Raw genomic sequence first — 20,030 nt, forward strand, 5'->3', positions numbered from 1 at the left:
TGATGTTTTCTAATAACTCACAATTAGAGATTTGAAGTTTGTACTATATCTTCCTCATAGCAACTCTGAAAGAGAATTATAGATTATCTCCATTTTACAGACGAACCTAAAGCTCAGATTTTCTTCATGAAAAGTGACTTGTCTTTGAAGTCCTGTAAAAGAGTGATTTCTTGGAAACTGGAACCTACCTCTCAGAGTGCTACTATTCTGACTCTTAAGTATAGTTCCATTTCAGCCTTACTTATCCTCAGCTCTTTGAGGTAACTCAACACTAGGTAGGAACAAGGAAACAGGCCCAGGGAAATTACTAAACTTGCCTATGATAACAAAATATACTCTTTCCACTGTCACACAGCCTCCACCTGAACAAAATTTTTCTTTTGGTTGAGATCAATGAGTTCATCCATGAAAAGACTACCTTGTGTGGAAATTCTCTCCCCCAGAGCAGAGATGCCAGTTCTCTGTTATTTATTGTCTGATAGTCACCTGGGGCAGTCAGCCAATGACTACACAGTGAATCAAAACCAAGACCCACCTTCAGGTTTTCCTAACTCTAAGGCTGGTTCACTACACCATGATAATACTTTAAACTTTAAGAAAGATGGCAGCTAAGTGGTTCAGTATATTGAGAGCCAGGCTCAGAGATGGGAGGTCCTGGGTTCGAATGTGACCTCAGACACTTCATAGCTGTGTGACCTTGTGCAAGTCACTTAACTCCCATTACTAGCCCTTATTGCTCTTTTGCCTGGGAACAAATACATAGTATTAATATAAAGTGGAATTTAAGAATGACTGGATAGTGAGGTGATGGAGAATGGATCAGACTGGGATGGATTAAAGGACATGGCACTTAGGATAGTGCCTGGAACAGAGTAGGTGCTTTTCTTGACTTAGAAATGTTCAAGAGAAGAAAAGTCCTAGAGTGTTGTTGTCGAGTTGTTTTTAGTTGTGCCCGACCCTTTGTGATCCCATTTGAGGTTTTCTTGACAAAGATACTGGAATAGTTTTACCATTTCCTCCTCTAGCCCATTTTATAGATGAGGAAACTGAGGCAAAAAAGTTAAATGACTTGTCCAGGGTCACATAGCTAGGGTCTACATCCAGATTTGAATTCAGATCTCCCTGATTCTAGGCTGGGCTCTCTATCCACTAAGCCACCTAGCTGTCTATAGAGTATGTGATGGCTATCATCAAGTACTTGAAGGGCTCTCAGGAAAAAAAAAAAGATTAGACTTGTTCTGCTTGGTATTGGCATGCAGAGCTAAGAGCAATAAACATGGTACAAGGACCGCTGGGTAACACAGAAAATAGAGCACCTGGAATTGGGAGGACCTGGGTTCAAATTTGACCTCAGATATTACCTAGCTCTGTGACCCTAGGCAAGTCACTTAACCCCAATTATCTAGCCCTTGCCTTCTGTCTTAGAGTTGATAGTAGGATAGAAGGCAAGGGTTTATAAAAAACAAACAAATGTGGTATAGTGGGAAAAAATCTCACAAGATCCGATTTCTAATTCCTTACTCTACCAGTTACCCATTGATTAACGTTGGCTGTCTTCATCTCTCTCAGCCTCAGTTTCATCTGTAAAAGTGATTGGCTTAGTTGGCCTCTAAGGCTTTTTCCAACTCTATATCTGGGTTCCTATGGTCCTAAGATACAGGCTCAGACTAAGACTTTTCTTCCAAGTAGGAGCTGTCCAAAAGTGTAATGGACATGTTCAGGAGGGAGTGGGTTCCCTACCACTGTAGGGCTTTGAATAAAACCTCGTCCACCACTTACTGGGCATCCCGTAGATGGGGTTTTTTTTTTAGGGGTTGATAGTTATTGATAGAGGCCCTTGGTCTGTGCATCTGTGAAATTCAAATTCATTAAACATTTAGGAAGCAAGCTGCCATGTACAGTTAGTCAGTAAACATTTGTTAAGCTCCTATTATGTGTCGGAATAAGCACTGGGTATACAAAGAAAAGCAAAAGTTAGACCCTGACCTCACTCACAATCTAATGGAGGAAACTACCAACAGCTATTTGCAGGATAAATATGAAAGATTTAACAAGAGAAAGGCACAATAAAGAGGGGGTAGGGAACAGAATTTTATTTTGGACTTCAGGGAAGCCAAGAAGCAGAGTTGAAGAGGGAGAACCTTCCGGGCATAGGGGACAGCCAGAGAAAATATCCAGTGAAGAAATGAAATTTTGATGGAACATTGAGAAGATCAGTGTCACTAGAGTAAAGAGTACAACGTAGAGAAGATTGGTAAGGGAGTAGATTATGAAAAGTTTTGAACAGCAGAAGATTTTGTATTTGATCCTGGAGGTCATAGGGAGCCATTGAAGTTCATTGAGTGTGAGTGGGAGGGTGGGTGACATGGTCAAACCTGTGTTTTAGGAAAATTGATTTAGTAGCTGAATGGAGGATGGGTTGGAGTGGGGAGAGACTTGAGGCAGGCAGAGCCACCAGCAGGTTATTGCAATAGTCTAAATAGGAGGGCCTATAATAGAGTAATGGCAGTATCAGAGGAGAGAAGGGGGCTTATTCAAGAGATATTGCAAAGGTGAAATCAATGGGCCTTGGCAACAGCTTGGATGTAGGAAGAAAACATTATTCTCCATGCTAGGAAAGGTACAAAGTTTAGTTAAGATACTGACCTTCCTTGTAGCATATGATGGTGATGGAATACTATTGTTCTGTAAGAAATGATGAACAGGATGATTTCAGATAAAGCAGGAAAGACCTTCATGGACTGATCCAGAGTGAAATAAGCAGAACCAGGAGAACATTGTACACAGTGACAGCAATATTATGCATTGATTGGCTGCGATAGACTTAGCTACTCTGAGTAATTCAATGATCTAGGACAATTTTGAGGAACTTATGACAAAGAACTGGGAGGAAGTCAGAATGCAAATAAAAGCATATGATTGTTTACTTTAGTTTATTTGGGTTTTTGTTTTGGGGTTTTGGCTTCATATTATTATTCTCTTGCAAAATGACTAATATGGAAATGTTTTGCATAATAATACATGTATAACCCAGATTGAATTGCTTGCCAGCTCTGGGAATGGGGAGGGAATAGAAGGGGCAGACAATTTGAATCATTTAACTTCAGAAAACTTAGGTAGAAATTTGTTATTACATGTAATTTGTAAAATAAAATATCTTCTTAATAAAAAAAATTGCCCTTATGGAGCCCATAGTTCCATAGAAGAGTAATACATAAACACAGATAAACAGTAACACTTGTTAAGAGAATTAGAGAGGTGTAAACAAAATACCATAAAAGATCTGAGGGGAAAGATTATTACCAGTTGACAGAAATACAAAGGACTGGGGACAAACCTAGGTATTTGAGTAATTGGCTAGCAGTGGATAATAAGGTATTTGGCTTTCTGGGACTAATCACCAAATTTCTGGGTTCCCAATCCTGGGCTAAGGTGTTTTTTACTTCCTTTGCTGTCTTTGTGTCTCTGGTTGGCCTATGTAGAAAACTTGATACAATGTGGTGGAAAAATCACTGGGAAGAGATATGGGAGATCCAGATCAAATCCCAGTTGTGCCAATATCTTACTGTGGGACCTTTGACAGTTTCCTTAGTAAAAGAAAGGGTTTTGGACTAGCTGATGTTTTTGAATAATCGTGAACCTCATCTTGGAGGTCCTTTAATGTTTGGAAGCTTGGTGTCGTCTTTGACTTTTCTAGCCACTCATTTTGCATTTCTTTGACTTTACCATGTCTCCAGAAAACTCCTCTTCAGGGAAATTTTATCATCTTTCAAGATTCAATTGGCTTGGTTGATACCCTTCAATACCCTCTGCTTGGAGGATGAAACCTTAGAGTCTTTCATTTAAGGAAGAGAACAGGTCTGATAGCTCCTTATTTCTCCACCCTCTGCACTCTTTATGCTTCTTTTCCTTCTGTGCAGTGTCTCTTTGCTATGTACTTTCCTTCTATCTCTGACCCCTTTCAGTTTTCTTTTGTATGTTATCTTCTTTGTTATTTTGTAAGCTCCTTAGAGGCAGGAACTATCTTTTTCATCTGTGTGTCTCCAACCTTTAGCACAGTGCCTGGCACATAGAAGGCATTTGATAAAAGTTATTGACTATTAACTTTTTTAAAAAATATTTATTTATGTATTCAGTACAATATGATCTGCCAAAAGGAACATCTGGGAGGAAATCACCATTTGGAGGATAAGCCCTTATTTGGATCTTATCCAAGCCAGTTAACACTTTTTTCTTTTTAAACCCTTACCTTCTACCTTGGAGTCAATACTGTGTATTGACTCTAAGGCAGAAGAGTGGTAAGGGCTAGGCAATGGGGGTTAAGTGACTTACCCAGGGTCACACAGCCAAGAAGTGTCTGAGGCCAAATTTGAACCCAGGACTTCCCGTCTCTAGGCCTGGCTTTCAATCCACTGAACCACTCAGCTGCCCCCCCCCCCCCCAGTAACACTTTTGATGAGAATAAATCTTCATTTTGTGATTTATTTGACTTTAATAGGCAAAAGTATCAACAGAGTTACCTCTGCAGTTGCATTTACTAAGGAATCCTGTATGATGGCAAGAGATACATGCATGTTGGAAAAAGCTCTTTAAGAATGTATTTTCCTTTATAGAGGAGATAAAATATACTATATTTTATAGTAACCACTTTAAATATGAGTCTATTCTTCCCAGAGACAGAGTCCATGAATATCTCTCTATCTGGGGAGTTTTGAACTCCAATCTTTCTGTAACTATCTCTTTGTAAAAGGCAATTGGTATTAGTCTGTTATTATTGGAGAGATATTAATTGGTTAGATGATAGGAGGAGGAACATACTGTATGAGGGCTCATGAGCAAGAGGATTAGCAAAAACCCCAGACCCTTCAGGGTTACTCCTAGAATCCTGAGGGAAGCAGAACCATCTGTCCTCTGGGGACCTGGTCTGTAAATGCTGGTGGGGAGTTGGGATAGCGAGCCCAGAGCCTACACTACAAAAGGAATAGGCATAACAATCTCAGCACATGCACTCCAGGGATTAGAGTCATATCCCCCAGTGATTCATAGGAAAAACAATTTGAGTCAAATTCTGGTATGGGAAGGGTATGGCAAATGCCTTAGTGTGGCTGGACAGAAGGTTGGAAGATCCTTTCCTGCCCTCAAAGCATCTGCCAGCTTCTACCAGCTGAGTCACAGCAGGAAGTCTCCTTGAACTCTCTCTTTCTCTCCCAGTTCTCTACCTTCCCATGGAAACTAGCCAGACAACTTACTAGTCATGTCCCCTTTCCTGCACTGGGTGTGGCCATGACTCTGGTCCTCATGTAGTTACCCTCCTCCAAAGTTTCTATCTGCTTTTGCATTCAGTCACCCTTTACAATCCCGTGGGAATTTTTAGTCCTGAAAATTTAATCAGACCTATTCTTATGGCTAAAAGTCTCATGGGAAATGAAGTCCTTTCTCCTTCTGCAGTGAAGGAGAATAACATTATTACCTTTGGTTCTATGAAAACTTTCCTTAATCATTTCTTTCTTTGTGCTCTGGCCTGAATCTCTCTCTCTCTCTCTCTCTCTCTCTCTCTCTCTCTCTCTCTCTCTCTCTCTCTCTCTCTCTCTCTCTCTCTCTCTCTCTCTCTCTCCTCTCTCTCTCTGTCTCTGTCTCTCTCTCTGTCTTTCTGTCTCTCTCTCTCTCTCTCTCTCTCTCTCTCTCTCTCTCTCTCTCTCTCTCTCTCCTCTCTCTCTCTGTCTCTGTCTCTCTCTCTGTCTTTCTGTCTCTCTCTCTCTCTCTCTCTCTCTCTCTCTCTCTCTCTCTCTCTCTCTCTCTCTCTCTCTCTCTCCTCTCCAATATCCAGCAGCAAAAGCATATGCTGCAGGATAAAAGACCTCTGCAGAGCTGAAATCCATGCAATTGGAAAAACCAATCTTGCTGAGGATGATAGAGCCTAAAGCATGAATCCCAGGACATATTGGAGTAATTCATGCCTGCCTGTCACTCAGGGAAGTGAGTGACACCCCTGCATGCTGACAGACATAACTGTCATAATCTCACCTTGCTTGCAAAACTAAACAAATGGAATGCTTCCTAGCTAGGCACTCTAAAATGAGCCTGTTTTGCTTTAGATCGAAGCTGACAGTGACAGTGCACTCAGATGGTATGGAACAAGGAATGTTAAACCTGGAGGAGACCTGAGACCATAGAATGTCAGAGCTCGGAATGTCAGAGCAGAGGACCTTAAAAAGGAAAGACCTTAGAAATCATCTGGTCTAACCTTTCATATTTTACACTTGAGGAGAGAGAGAGACTAAGCTAGGAGCAGTGGATGCAGAGTGGGGTGTGGCGGAGAACGGCAGCTTGAGGCCATCCTCAGGCTTTGCTGTGTAACCGAGCTCCCTGGGAGCTGGGAAGGGCTCCCAAAATCGATGAGGCAAGAGCTGTTTGGCTGCGGCAGTGAGCCCATCTGTCAGCCTGGGCAGTCCTTGCATCCTTGCGTCGTGTGGTTAACGTTTCCTCCGAGGACAGAGAGGGGGGAGGGCCTCTCTGTCTGGGGGGTGTATCACAGAAACTCAACAGCCATCCACGTCTTTCCAGGAAAACCAAGGGCATCCCCACAATCCCTCCTCTGCAGCCCCCTCCCCACTCCCGGCCTAGTGCGCCGACGCAGAAACCCCAACGCCCACATCTGAAAGAACCAGTGCTGGCTCGGGCTTCACGAGTCGGGATTCCAGGGACCAACGCCTGGGACTGCAGCAAAGAACCAAAGCAGGAGGGGGATGGAGAGCATTTTTCTCGTAGAGTCATTTCCCAGCAACCCTCTCTAGGTTAGGGGAATCCTTCTAAAGAATGCTTCCTTTCCAGTGAAATGGTGGCTGGAAACGGCATTATATTGCTTGGGGATGGGCGAGATGGGGAAGGGCGTTGCAGGTGAGGGGGCTTGGAGCAAACTAGTAACCAGGCAGAATTTCCAAAGGCTCCTGCCTCTTCTTTCCCCCCTCCTATCTCCCAACTTATTTTAGAGTCGAAAAGTGCCATTAGGATATAGAATGGCAGGGAGCCAAGAAGCATCTTAGAAATCCGGGGGCCATTCCCAACGGATGCTGATAGATTTCGGGGAATTTGGATGGGAAAAAAATTTACCTCTATTCAATTTAATTGGTTTCCTTTGTTATTCTATGTATCCGATTTATGCATTTAAATGTATGATTCTGAGGAGTCCAGAGGTTTCCTCCCATCTGCTAGTGGCCCGTGACACAAATTAGGAGGTTAAGGACCTCCTAATAATGGAATCCCACTCAAACTGAGGCCCCAAGAGGCTGAGTGACTTGGCTATGATCCTGTAGTGAGTGGGTGTGACAGTGGGAGAACCAGGATTCCCCCAGCTCAGGACTCTTTGCCCTCATAGGTTGCACCATCATGCCCTTTTACATTTCTTTGGTTTTGCTCAGGCTATTACCCATACCTGGGATTCTTTTCCAGTCGAGCTATCTCAAAGTGGACATTTTCACCTGATGAAGAACACAATGCTCAAAAACCAGGTGAACCTGCTGGTGATAGAACAAATGCCTGAAAGAAGGATCCCAGAACTACAGCAAGCCCCCCACCCCCACCCCTACATAAGAGTTTTAGCCAGAAGGGAATGAGTCCAGGAGGTCTAAATTTGCCTTCCCTCTTTAAAGAAATGACAATGTGAGTTTTGCTCCAGACTATCTGGTTGGGTCACTGATGCCACATCCCCTTTCTCAAATCTCAGGACATTTGGATGTAGAAGTCAATCAGCATTTATTAATTGCCTACTCTGTGTGAGCCATTGTGCTAAATGCCATGGTACAAGGGAAGGGAAAAGACAGTCCTTGACCTCAAGAAGCTTACAGTCTAATAATGGATGCAGTTCTCAGTCCCCATGGGGACAGGAATTCAGGTCAAGGGAGATTGGGATTTGATGCCAGAAGGGGGTTTAGAGATCATCTAAGCTCCTTAATTTTGTAGAGGAGGAAACAAGGGTTCAAAAGAAGGTCAGTAACAGATTTATCAAATATAGTTAGTAGAAGAGCAAGTTTGTAAGTTAGTATCACCGAATCACTATTTGAATTAGATGCTTTGACTATAAATCGTTTTCCAAGGAGGCTTGGACCATCCAAGCATTTATTGAGATGCAAAGTACTAGGGCAGCTAGGTGGCCCAGTAGATAAAGTGCTGAGCCTAGAGTCAGGAAGACCCCCAAGTTCAAATCCAGCCTCAGACACTTACTAGCTGTGTGTCCCTGGGCAAGTCGCTTAACCCTGTTTGCCTTGGTTTCCTCATCTGCAAAATGAGCCAAAGAAGGAAATGGCAAACCGCTCCAGTATTTCTGCCAAGAAAACCCCAAATGGGGTCACAAAGAGTTGGACAGGATTGAAGTAACTGAATAGCACCACTATACTAGGTAATGAGGGTACAACCCCTGCCCCAACACAATGGTTGCTGCCCTTATTCTAACGGGGGGGGGGGAACACCATGCACACAAATAAACATATATATTATATAAAAACATTTATATACATGAATGTACATATACCATCATATATATTTAAGGCATCTAAGTGGCTCAGTGGATCTTCAGCTTCATCTGTAAAAATGAGGACTATAATAGCACCTTTCTCCAGGGTTCTAAAGGTCTTCTAGGTTATCCCCCTCATTTTATGAGAAAATGAATTATGAGTTTCCTAAGAGGATACAGTTAGCAGGTTTGACAGCATCATTCAATAAACGCCAGTGACTCCTTTTTACCTTCAGGATCAAATAGGAAATCCTCTATTTGGGATCAAAAACCCTTTATAACTCGTGCCTCTCCTACCTTTTCAGACTTCTTTTACTTCATCACTCCCGTGTATGCTGAGATCCACTGACACTGACCTCTTTGCTTGTTCCTTGAGCAAGATGCTATCTCCGACTGGACTCCATGAATTTTCACCAGCCTTCCCCAGTGCCTGGAATACCCTCTTCTTTTTGTGGGTTAATAATAAAAAATAGATAAATAAATAGTATTTATATAGCCTACAGTATTCCAGGCACTAAAGTGCATTATTATTAAAACCCTTACCTTCCATCTCAGAGTCAATACTGTATATTGGTTCTAAGGCAGAAGAGTGGTAAGGGCTAGGCAATGGGGGTTACCTGACTTGCCCAGGGTCACACAGCTGGGAAGTGTCTGAGGCCAGATTTGAACCTAGGACCTCCCATCTCCAAGCCTGGCTCTCAATCCACTGAGCCAACCCAGCTGCCCCCACTAAAATGCATTATAAGGACTATCTTGTATCATCTTTATAACAACCCTCAGAGGTAAGTGCTATTATTATTCTCCATTTGACAGATAAGGAAACTGAGGTAAATTACTTGACCAAGGTCATATGGTTATAGTTAGTATCTCATTTGTATGTAGCTGTTTTTGATGCTGTCTGCCCCATTAGACTATGAGATCATTGAAAAGAAGAACTATCTTTTTACCTTTCTTTTTATCTCCAACATTTAATCTAGGACCTGGCACATAGCAAATGCTTAATAAATATATTTGACTGGCTGATTGATTAGTAAGTAACCCATGTGGGAAACATGCCCAGATCCTTTGACATCAGATACAATGTGTACTTTCTTTTTTTCTTTTTAAACCCTTACCTTCCATCTTAGAATCGATACTGCCTATTTGGTTCCAAGACAAAGGAGTGCTAAGGGATAGATAATGGGGGTTAAATGACTTGCCCAGGGTCAAGCAGCCAGGAAATATCTGAGGCCTAGGACACAAAGTAAGTTAGGTGCCCCACAATGTGTCCTTAAAAAAAACCGTCAAACACTTTGATTTTTGTCTTAGTAATAAGACAAAAGGGCAAAGGCTAGGTAATGGGGTTAAGTGACTTCCCCAGGGCCACCTAGCTAGGAAGTATCTGAGGTCAGATTTGAACCCAGGACCTCTGAATTTTAGGCTTGGCTCTCAATTTACTGTACCACCTTGCTGCCCTAAAATATGTACTTTTTATGAACCTGTGCTGCCTTCCTATATTTTTGCCTCTGGGCCTCAGTTTCCCTATCTGTAAAATGAGAGGGTGAATAGCCTAATCCCTACCTTCCCTTCTGGCCCTAAAATCTGGGCTTCTATGACTTTGGATCATGGTCTATTTCCCTCTCCTTCTTTTCAGTCTTGGAGGGAGGGCAAGTTTGGCTTTTGACCAGAACTGTGAAAGTAGCAAGACCAGTTTGCAGGAAGTTAAAAAGAAATGAGCTGGAGAGGAGAGGGGGTGGGGGAGAGGGCAGGGGCATCTATCAGAAACCTTGCACCTTGAGGAGGCAGCAAAGCCCAGCTCCCCATGTTTGTCTGGGTACTGGGTATGACTACATCTAATTGCTGGGTAGGATTAGGAAATGAGGCAAGGGGGGATGGGATGAAGAGGAATTCAGTCTATATAGGGAATACTTCCAGTTGAAGAAATTCCCCCTACCAATTCACATCAGCACATTTTTGGCAACATAGTCTTAATGACTTGTGTCTAGTACCAAGTGACTTACTCAGGGTCACATAACCAGGGTGAAACTTGAACCCAGGGCTTCCTGGCTTTAGGGATGTCACTTCCTTTTTAGGAGCCTCAGTTTCCCCATCTGTAAAATGTGTAGGCTAGGCTTAATGACTTCTAAGATCCCTTTCCAACTCTAAAATTCTATGATCTGATGATTTCATTGAAAGGCCAAGTGGGACAGCTTTGCAGAGGTCTAGAGGGCCCTGAGTCAGCTCAGAGCAGGAGTCCTGCTGTTCCCCAGTCTCAGGGCTATGAGGGAGAGTCCTGAAGGGGATGGAGTGGATTCTGGGGGCCTGAAGCCAATCTGGAGGCCTGCCCTGCTCTTGAAGCATCAGCCACATCCAAAGACAAGAGTAGACAGATAACAAAAACATCTGGACCTGCCACCAAATAACCTGCTGACTCAATATATTAGCTGGGTCCCTGGAGCCAGAATGAAGTGGGAGAGTAGAGCCTGAGGGCTGAGGGTCAAATGGGGAGGGATAAGGCTGTCTCATCTCCCTCCTTCCAAAGGAAATCAAGGATCTCTTTCCCCCACCCTCCCTCCCAGAAGTCAGACTTTTCCCTTATAGGGTAGGGAAGGGCTAGGGTGTGACATAGCTTCACTTTTCCCAAATGCTGGCAAACACTACTGGCTTGGTAGCACTCTCCTGGCTCCTAGGCTCTAGGAGAGGTTCACAGGTCTAAGCAGGAGTTACTCAGGGGCTAGTTTCTCCTGTGAAGATCATAAGATCAGCTTTCACAGCATTTCCTGAAGAGCAGTGGAGAGACTCTGAATGTATCATTGACTAGGGTACCTCAAAATGGTTACAGAACGCCAGAGCTTGTAGTCCTTAGACCAGAGACCATCAGAGCTGAGACGGGCCTGAGATCCCAGGATGCCACACCTCAGAGGGGCCTTAGAACAGAGAATGTCGGAGCTGGGAGGACTCTTAGAACCTACAAGGTCAGAGCTGGGAGGAACCTTAGAACATAGAATGTCAGAAGGGCAGCCTGGTAGCACAACAGATAGAGTACCAGACCTGGAGTTGGGAGGACCTATTCAAATCTGGCCTCGGATTCCTAGTTTCCTAGCTCTGTGGCCCTGGGCCAGTCACTTACCCATATTTGCCTGATCCTTGCCCTTCTGTTTTAGAGTTATTACATAAAAGGAAGTAAGGGTTTAAAAAGGAAAAAAAATACACAGGATGTCCGAGTTGGGAGGGATCTAAAAATATAGCATGACAGGACCAGGCAGGGCTTTAGAACAGAGGATGTCAGAGAAGGGCTTAGAGATCATAGTGGGCATCTCGTTCAATCCCTTCATTTTACAGTTAAAGAAACTGAGACCAAGAGGAGCAAACTGACTTACCCAAGGTCAGCAAAATTGATGGCAGACCTGAGCACTAAGTCTTGATTCCTGGATAATATTCTTGTGCTTCATCATGATGCCTTATTATGCCATTCCTTGAACCCAAGGATGTTCTCATCAGAACTGAGTGAACAAAGAAAGTAGTGGCAGAAAAGCAGAGCACCTCCACAAGAGATTCCCTTCTGCCTTACTTTAAGGAAAATTTTTCCTAGAGGTTCTCAGAGGAGAGGCAGGAACACCAGGCATCATCCTGAAGGAAGGAAAGAAGAGCAGCAGGGAGGAAGCAAAGGAGAGGAGAGAAATTCACATTCATCAGCACTGGGGAGGTTGGCATTTGTGCTGCAGTCCAATTTATTGATTACAGTAGAATGGAAGCTTCCAGAAGGCAAGAACTAATTCATTTTTGTTACATCCCTCTAGTACATTGAACATTAGTAGATCTTTAGTGAATCTTTATGGAATTGAATTGAATTGCTTAAAATGTTAGGTAGTAAAATGTTTGAGGGGTAGGGTCAAGGTCAGAGTCTTGCTAGTCACCCCTAGAACCCTCCATCTATGATGACTTGCAGCAAATGCCATGGTAGGGTTGAGTGAATGGCCCTTCATGTGTTTTTCTTTTTAAAACCTTTTCTGTCGGTCTCAGTATTAATTCTAAGAAAGAAGAGCAGTAAGGGCTAGGCAAATGGGATTAAATGACTTGCCTAGGTTCACACAGCTTGCTGAGGTCATATTTGAATCCAGGTCCTCCCAACTCCAGATCTGGCTCTTTATCCACTGTGCCACCTAGCTGCCCCTGTATGTTGATTTCTAACATTCAAACATTAGTTTGAGGTTTTGTGGCTTAAGGCAAAGAGCACTGGTCTTTGATCCAGGAGACCTGAGTTTCAATACTGGCATAACTTCCTTCTCTCTAAAATATGGATAACAGAGAGAGAATGAAAGAAAGAAAGAAAGAAAGAAAGAAAGAAAGAAAGAAAGAAAGAGAGAGAAAGAAAGAAAGAAAGAAAGAAAGAAAGAAAGAAAGAAAGAGAGAAAGAAAGAAAGAGAGAAAGAAAGAGAGAAAGAGAGAAAGAAAGAGAGAAAGAAAGAGAGAAAGAAAGAAAGGAAGAAAGAAAGAAAGAAAGAGAAAGAAAGAAAAGAAGGAAGGAAAGAAGGAAGGAAGGGAGAGAAAAAAGAAAGAAAGAGTAAGGAAGGAGGAAAGGAACAAAGAAAAAGGAAGAATAACAGTATATTCGGAGCATCGAGATGGCTCAGAGCACCAGGCCTTAAGATGGGAGATCCTGGGTTCACATATGACCCCAGACACTTTCTGGCTAGGTGACTCTGAGTAAGTCACTTAATACCAGTTACCTAGCCCTTACTGCTCTTGTCTTGAATACAATACACAGCTTTGACTCTAAGATAGAACATAAGGGTTTATTAAAAAACGATGGCACCAACACTGCCCATTTCATAGGGTTGTCCAATCAATCAATCATTCAGCATTTATTAAGCACCTGTTACATTCTAGGCACTATATTCTGGAGATAGGAAAAGAAAAATGAGAGCTGCTGCCCTTGAGGAGTTTCCATTCTATTGAGGGAAATGATATGCACTTAAGTATAAATAAAACACTTGGGAAGGCCTCTAGGAGCAGGAGTCATGCAGGCAGCAGCCTTTGAACTTCAAGAAAGAACTTTGTAAACCTTTAAAGGCTATGAGAACAGTGATTATTACTTGGATATTTCAAGGGCTAGTAGTGTCATCTGCTGTAGAATCACAGAGTTATAGAGGGAGAGGCCCTTAAGTTCAACACCTTTAACTTAAAGACAAGGAAACTGAGGCTAAGAGAAACTAGGTGATTTGTCCAAAATCAAACAGCCCTCTAGTTTCAGGGGTGTAGCTGAACCCATCTTCTAGCATCTTCTTCACTGTCACACTGTCTTTGTAGAGGTATCCACCAACCTAGATCATCCTTCCCTTTAAGAGCCTTTTGAAAGTAGCTATGGGGCAGCTAGGGAGCTCAGTGGATAAAGAGCCAAGCCGGGAGGTAGGAAGACCTGGGTTCAAATCTAGCCTTAGATACTTCCTATCTATATGATCCTAAGCTAGTCACTTAACCCTAATTGCCTAGCCTTTAAGGTTCTTCTGGAAGTCAGGAGGAACTGGCTACTTTCATTATCATTCCTGTTTGGCCTCAGCCATGTCCTAGCTGTGTGATCTTGGGCAAGTCATTTAACCCCCAATGCCTAACCTTTTCTTGCTCTTCTGCCTTGGAACCAATACATACTATTGATTCTAAGACAGAAGGTAAGGTTTTAAAAAAGAAAAAAAAGGGAATTGATACTAACACTGAAGGTGAGGACTTTAAAATTTAAAGAAAAAAGAAGAAAGAGAAAGAAAAAGTAGCCGTGGCTAAATAATTCATCACCCATCTGCCAGCTTGATGAAGTGCTCTGGTCCTGGGACAAAAGAAATTTGTCTAGTCCTGAGAGCTGGGACTCCAGCTCCCACGAGGAGGTCAGAGTAAGTCATGGTCCTGCTGTGTTCACATCGAATACAGTGGTCAGCTGTTATTTATTAAGCTTAAGAGCCCCCTTCTCTAACCTCCAGTAGCATTCGGCACCCATCCTTCACTTGGCATTGAGCCCACAGCTCTCATCTCTGGATGGTTGGTTCTTTACTGGGTACGGCCTGTCTCTCTTGCCTCTTGCCTCGTTGTAAGACTACCTCTTGTGCCTCTTCAGCTTCCCAGGGTCAAGGGCATATTGGAGAACTCACCAACCATCTGTGGATGGTGACAGTGATACCCCTCGACAGCCCAGGGCTGGCTCGCCTTCAGATTGTAGTTCCAGTTGCAGTGTGGCCAGCCATGCCTAAATTTCTCCTGGGGAGACAAAGAATGATCTCAGTGTCAGAATCAGAAGGGCCCCGAGTGACAGACTAGTCCAGCCCCTTCATTTTAGAGAAGAAATTGACGCCTCTATAAGAAAAACAACTGTTTTAAGATCACACCGGAAGTTAATAGCAGAACCAAAGCTGTTTGGAGTGAGGGTGATGGGGAAGAATTTAATTAGTGTGTGGAAACTTCCTATGTGGAAACTCCCTCCTTCCACCCATGCAAATGGAAAATTTGTCTCTAACTTAAGCCAGAATTTTGTAGACTCGAAGAACTAGAAGGGGCCAGAGGGATTGTGGAACTAGACCCCCTCATTTGTCAGGCAACAGGCAAAGAGCATCTATTGAACACTATGTGTCAGACATTCTGCTAAGCTCTGAAGGTACAAAGAAAGGCAGAAAGGTGACCCTTTGGGGGCAGCTATTTGGCACAGTGGAGAGAGTGCCAGGCCTGGTGTCAAGAGGACTGGGGTTCAAATCTCACCTCAGATATTCCCTAGCTTTATGATCTTGGGCAAGTCACTTAATCTCAATTCCCTAAACCTTACTGCTCTTCTGTTCTAGAATTGATATTGACAGAAGATAAAGGTTAAAAAAAGAGGCTTTCCAGTTTATTTCAGTGCCAGTTTATCTTGCCTCTGTAGTTGGTTAGTACAAAGTTGTTTTTGTGTTCTCTCCCCATTAGACCCTGAGCTCTGAGAGACCAGGCAGGGACTTTTTGGGTGTTTTGTTTATTCCTAGCTTTTGAAACAATGTGGGGCAAAAGGTACTAAATAAATGTAAATTGGATGATGGTCAGGGTTAGGGGAAAGGAATGAGATCACAGAGAATCATAGGTCTGGGTTCCAATCCTGTCTCTGAAGGGAAGTAAGTCACTTACCCCTCCGGGTCTCAGTTTCCTCATTTGTAAAATGAGGAGATTGGATGAGGTGGCCTCTGAGTTTCAGGTCCAGAGTTCAGATCCTGTGAAAGTACTTTCTGGGAGGAAGTTAGTCCAAATAATATTATCCACATTTAATGGATACAAATATTGAGAGTGATTTCCCCAGGATCAGCAGCTAGTCAGTGGCCAAATAATTATTAGCGCTGAGAGCTTCTGACTCCCAAGTTCAGCTCTCTTTCTAGTATACTAGGATTGGGCTAGGGCAACTAGGTGACAGTGGATAGAGTGATGGGCCAAGAGTCAGAAAGCCTCATGTTCCTGAGTTCAAATCTTGCCTGAAACACTTGGCCCTGGGCAAGTGACTTAACACCTGTTTGCCTTAGTTTTCTCATCTGTTGAAGAAAGAAATGGTAAACTACTCTAGTATCTTTGGCAAGAAAGCCCCAAATAGGGCCAAGAAGAGTCAGACAGCACTGAGCAACAATGAAAAGAGCAGAGATGTTCTGTTTGAGACAGAGGCAGAGGCAGAGGCAGAGGCGGTGCCCTCAGAATTCATTTCACCGCCCCCCACACTTCCCAGCAAAAGAATCATCCCACCTCCACTCCAAGAGGCTGAAATGAAGACAGAGCTGCCAGGTTCAGTTGCCTTCCCCCAGCAGCAATGAGGGAGGGGTGTTTGTAGCCTTCCTTGCCCAATGGGAGTTTCCTACATCAGAAAAAAAGGAAATGGGGTCTAGGGGTTGGACGGAGAGAACCATTGGTCTCAGAATCTGTTGGGATTTTTTTTCTGAGCCTGAGAATGGGAGAAGGAACCAAACAGAACCAATTCTGGCACACACACCCCTCCCCACTTCCTTCCCAGATACTATTCTCCTGGGACTTCCAAAGGGATAATAGAGGGCAGGAGTGGGGGGCAAGGGGAAGGGGAGGCAGTCTTTGAGGAAGGGGTTCAGCAGCTGGCACGGCTCAGGGTCAGGGGCTAGGGAACCCTCAGTTAGAGCAAGGTTGGGCTTCCTGCATCAGCTAATGCCCAGTGGAACTCTCATATGTTTCTTAGATAGTTTCGGTTTGGGCTGCTTTCATTATTCCTCCAGCTCCTTCTGCTGCAAGGTATGGTAGGACATTGGCCAGACCCTTCCCTTCCCTGGACTTCACGCTCTCTCTCTGCAGATGAAGGTGCTGGGTTCCCGGATGTCAAAGCCCCTTTCTGGCTCCAAATCCTGGGATCCCATCTGGCTCCAGCCTTCCGCTGGGCAGGGCTTTTTGGAGGTGCATTCCTGAGCAGGGAGGAGCTCCCCAATGAAGGAAACCAGTCAGAATCCTTCATTCCTGATAGGCCTGTCGTCTAGTCTCCCTGGAGCTGAGGAGAGGATGCTTTGGGGGGAGGAAATAGTTGTGGCGAGACTGATGCTGGGGCAACTTCACAGGATCTGGGCGGAAAACTCCTTTGGTGTCGGATGTTTCCTGGCTGCGGAAGCCAGAGCCCAGCTACCGAAAACGGGGTCACAGTCATAGACTATTGGGGCTGAGGCAGGGGCCATCCAGCCCAACCCCTTCATTTTAGAGAAAGGGAAACCGGGAGCCATCAAAGAGGAGGGACTCACAGACAACAAGTGGAGCAGAATGGAAACTGAAACCGAGGCTCCTGAACCGTAAGAAGAATTAGAGCTCCCTTGTCCATAGCCCTTTCAGATGGCGTTCCTCCCTCGAAACAGCCTAAGAATATCAATATCCTTCATTCAATTTTCAGGACCTTAGGTTGAGAGCTGGAGGAAACCTTGGGGCTCCTTGATTCTACACCCCCCCAAAAAAAGAGGCAACTGTGGTTCAGGAGATTGAGCCCTACCTGAAGTCATCCAGTTGACTTGGAATTTGAACCCAAGTTTTTCTTGAGTCCAAATCTAGCATTCTATCCACTAGGTCTGACTGCTTCTCTAATTCCATTGAGCAAGCATTTATTAAGTATCTGGACAGCTAGATGGCATATAGCACACAGCCTGGAATCAGGGAGACCTGAGTTCAAATCCACCCTTAGATACTTTCCAGCTGGGTGACCCTGGGCAAGTTGATTAATCTTGTTTGCCTTGGTTTCCTAATTTGTAAAATGAGCTGGAGAAGGAAATGGCACTCTAATATCTCTGCCAAGAAAATTCCTTGGATTCTGTTACATAGAACTGGACATGACCGAACAACAACAAAAGCAAGGTGCTGTGTTTAGAGCTAAATCAAAGGATGTCTTCTGGCCTTTCCTTGAAGTTATCTATCAAGGACCAGGCAGAGCTGATGTTATTCTGGGCTCAAAGGGATACCAAGGCAAACACAAAGTAGGTTCTGTTCTCAACAAGCTTACATTCACATAGGGCATATAGGTGGCTCAGTGGATGGAGAGCCAGACCTGGAAGCAGGAGGTCCTGAGTTCAAATTAGGTCTCAGACACTTCCCAGCTGTGTGACCCTGGGCAAGTCACTTGACTCCCATTGCCTAGCCCTTACTGCTCTTCTGCCTTGGAACCAATACACAATATTAATTCCAAGATGAAAGGAAACCTTTTTTTTTTCTTAAAGAAGTTTACATTCTATTGGAAGGAATGTAACAAAATATACAGACTACCAAAAATAGAATAAACGCATATCAATAAGGAGAGTAAAAGAGCCCATTTTGGGGAGGGAGAAGTTAGAATAAGAAAAGGCCACCTGAAGAGAGAGATAATGAGTTGAGTCTTGAAAGGAAATCCAGGGATACCAAGAGACTGAGGTGAGGAGGAAGAGAACATTGTAGGCCTGGGGTGAGGATGGGGATATTTCTATGAAAAAGACATGGAGAGGGACAATTAGGTGATTCAATGAATAGAGATCCAGGCCTGGAGTTGGGAGGTCCTGGGTTAAAATGTGGCCTCAGCCACTGCCTAGCTGGGTGACCCTGGTCAAGTCACCTAACTAAAGTTGCTTAGCCCTTACTACTCTTCTGCTTTGGAACTGGTTCTCAGTTCTGATTCTAAGACAGAAGGTAAGAGTTTGAAAAGAAGAGAAGAGAAGAGAAAAGAAAAGAAAAGAAAAGAAAAGAAAAGAAAAGAAAAGAAAAGAAAAGAAAAGAAAAGAAAAAGCATGGACATGATGGAGGTAGAAGATGGAATGTCCTGGATAGGAAGAGCACAAAAGATATAGAGAGAAAATATGGCTTCCCCATCATCACGCAGGGAGCCAGACAGTCAACAAACATTTATTAAATACTTAGCATGTGCCAAGCACTAGTAATGTGTGCCAGGGCTGGGACTAGACCTCCAGTCTCCTGATTCATGATGGTAATGATAATAATAATAATCTTTCATTCAAGTCCTTTTCTGGTGTCATAAAGAGAATCTTGGAATACCAGTGAACATAAGCTTAAACTCCAGCAGGTCTTTCTAAGTTGGAAAAGCTTCAGGAATAACAGGACTGGCAAAAACTGGTGGTGTTCCTAAGTGTGGAATGACTTACCTTCTGGATTTGTTGTTTTTGTTGAATTGTGTCTGATTCTATGTGACCCCATTGACTTTTTTTTTTTTGGCAAAGATACTGGAGTGCTTTGCCATTTCCTTCTCCAGTGTGTCCCCATTTTTATTATATGAGGAATTGAGGTAAACAGGGGCTAAGTGACTTGCCCAGGGTCATACAGCTAGGAAGTACCTGAGACCTGATTTTGAACTCAGATCTCCCTGAGTCTAGGAATGATGCTGCATCCACTGTATCACCTAGAAGCTGGCTTCAGATATGAAATTCTCTGGTTTTTAAGCCTTTCATAACCTCCTTCCTTCCTACCTTTCTAGTCTTCTTACAGCTTACCTTCTATATACTCATTTAAAAAAATCCTTATTTTCCATCTAAGAATTAATATTATGTATTGGTTCTAAGGTAGAAGAGTGGTAAGGGCTAGGCAATGAGGATTAAATGACTTGCCCAGGGTCTCACAGCTAGGAAGGGTCTGAGGCCAGATTTGAACCCAAGACCTCCTGTTTCCAGGTCTAGCTTTCTACCCACTGAGTCCACCTAACTGCCCTAGTCCATATACTCTTCAATCCAGTGGCATTGAGGTTCCTTGTCCCTCAAACAATACTCCATCTCTGGAGTCCTTGTCATTTTCAGTTGCTGTCCTCCCATGCCTAGAATGCTCTCTCTCCTTATCTAGGGCTACTGGTTTCCCTGGCTTCTTTCAAGTCCCTTCTATAATCCTGCCTTCTGTAAGAAGCCTCTATTGACCTCCCTTAATATCAGTGCCTTCTCCAAGTTATCCTATATGTATCTTTGTTATTTCGTTGTTTTTCAGTTGTGTCTGACCCTTTGTGATTCTTTTTGGGGTTTTCTCAGCAAAGATACTAGAGTGGTTGGACATTTCCTTCTCCAGCTTATATTATAGATGAGGAAAC

At 43.6% G+C, this 20,030-nt stretch overlaps 1 long non-coding RNA gene across 1 annotated transcript; it reads left to right on the forward strand.

Moving 5' to 3' along the window:
* The first annotated feature begins 6,263 nt into the window (after positions 1-6,263).
* Positions 6,264-9,009, forward strand: LOC103093640 (uncharacterized). Its single transcript, XR_466812.3, has 3 exons — positions 6,264-6,794; positions 7,419-7,508; positions 8,815-9,009. It is a non-coding gene; the product is annotated as an uncharacterized LOC103093640 (long non-coding RNA).
* Positions 9,010-20,030: the final 11,021 nt, after the last annotated feature.

This window comes from Monodelphis domestica, chromosome 4, assembly GCF_027887165.1.
Source record: "Monodelphis domestica isolate mMonDom1 chromosome 4, mMonDom1.pri, whole genome shotgun sequence".
Lineage (NCBI taxonomy): Eukaryota > Metazoa > Chordata > Mammalia > Didelphimorphia > Didelphidae > Monodelphis > Monodelphis domestica.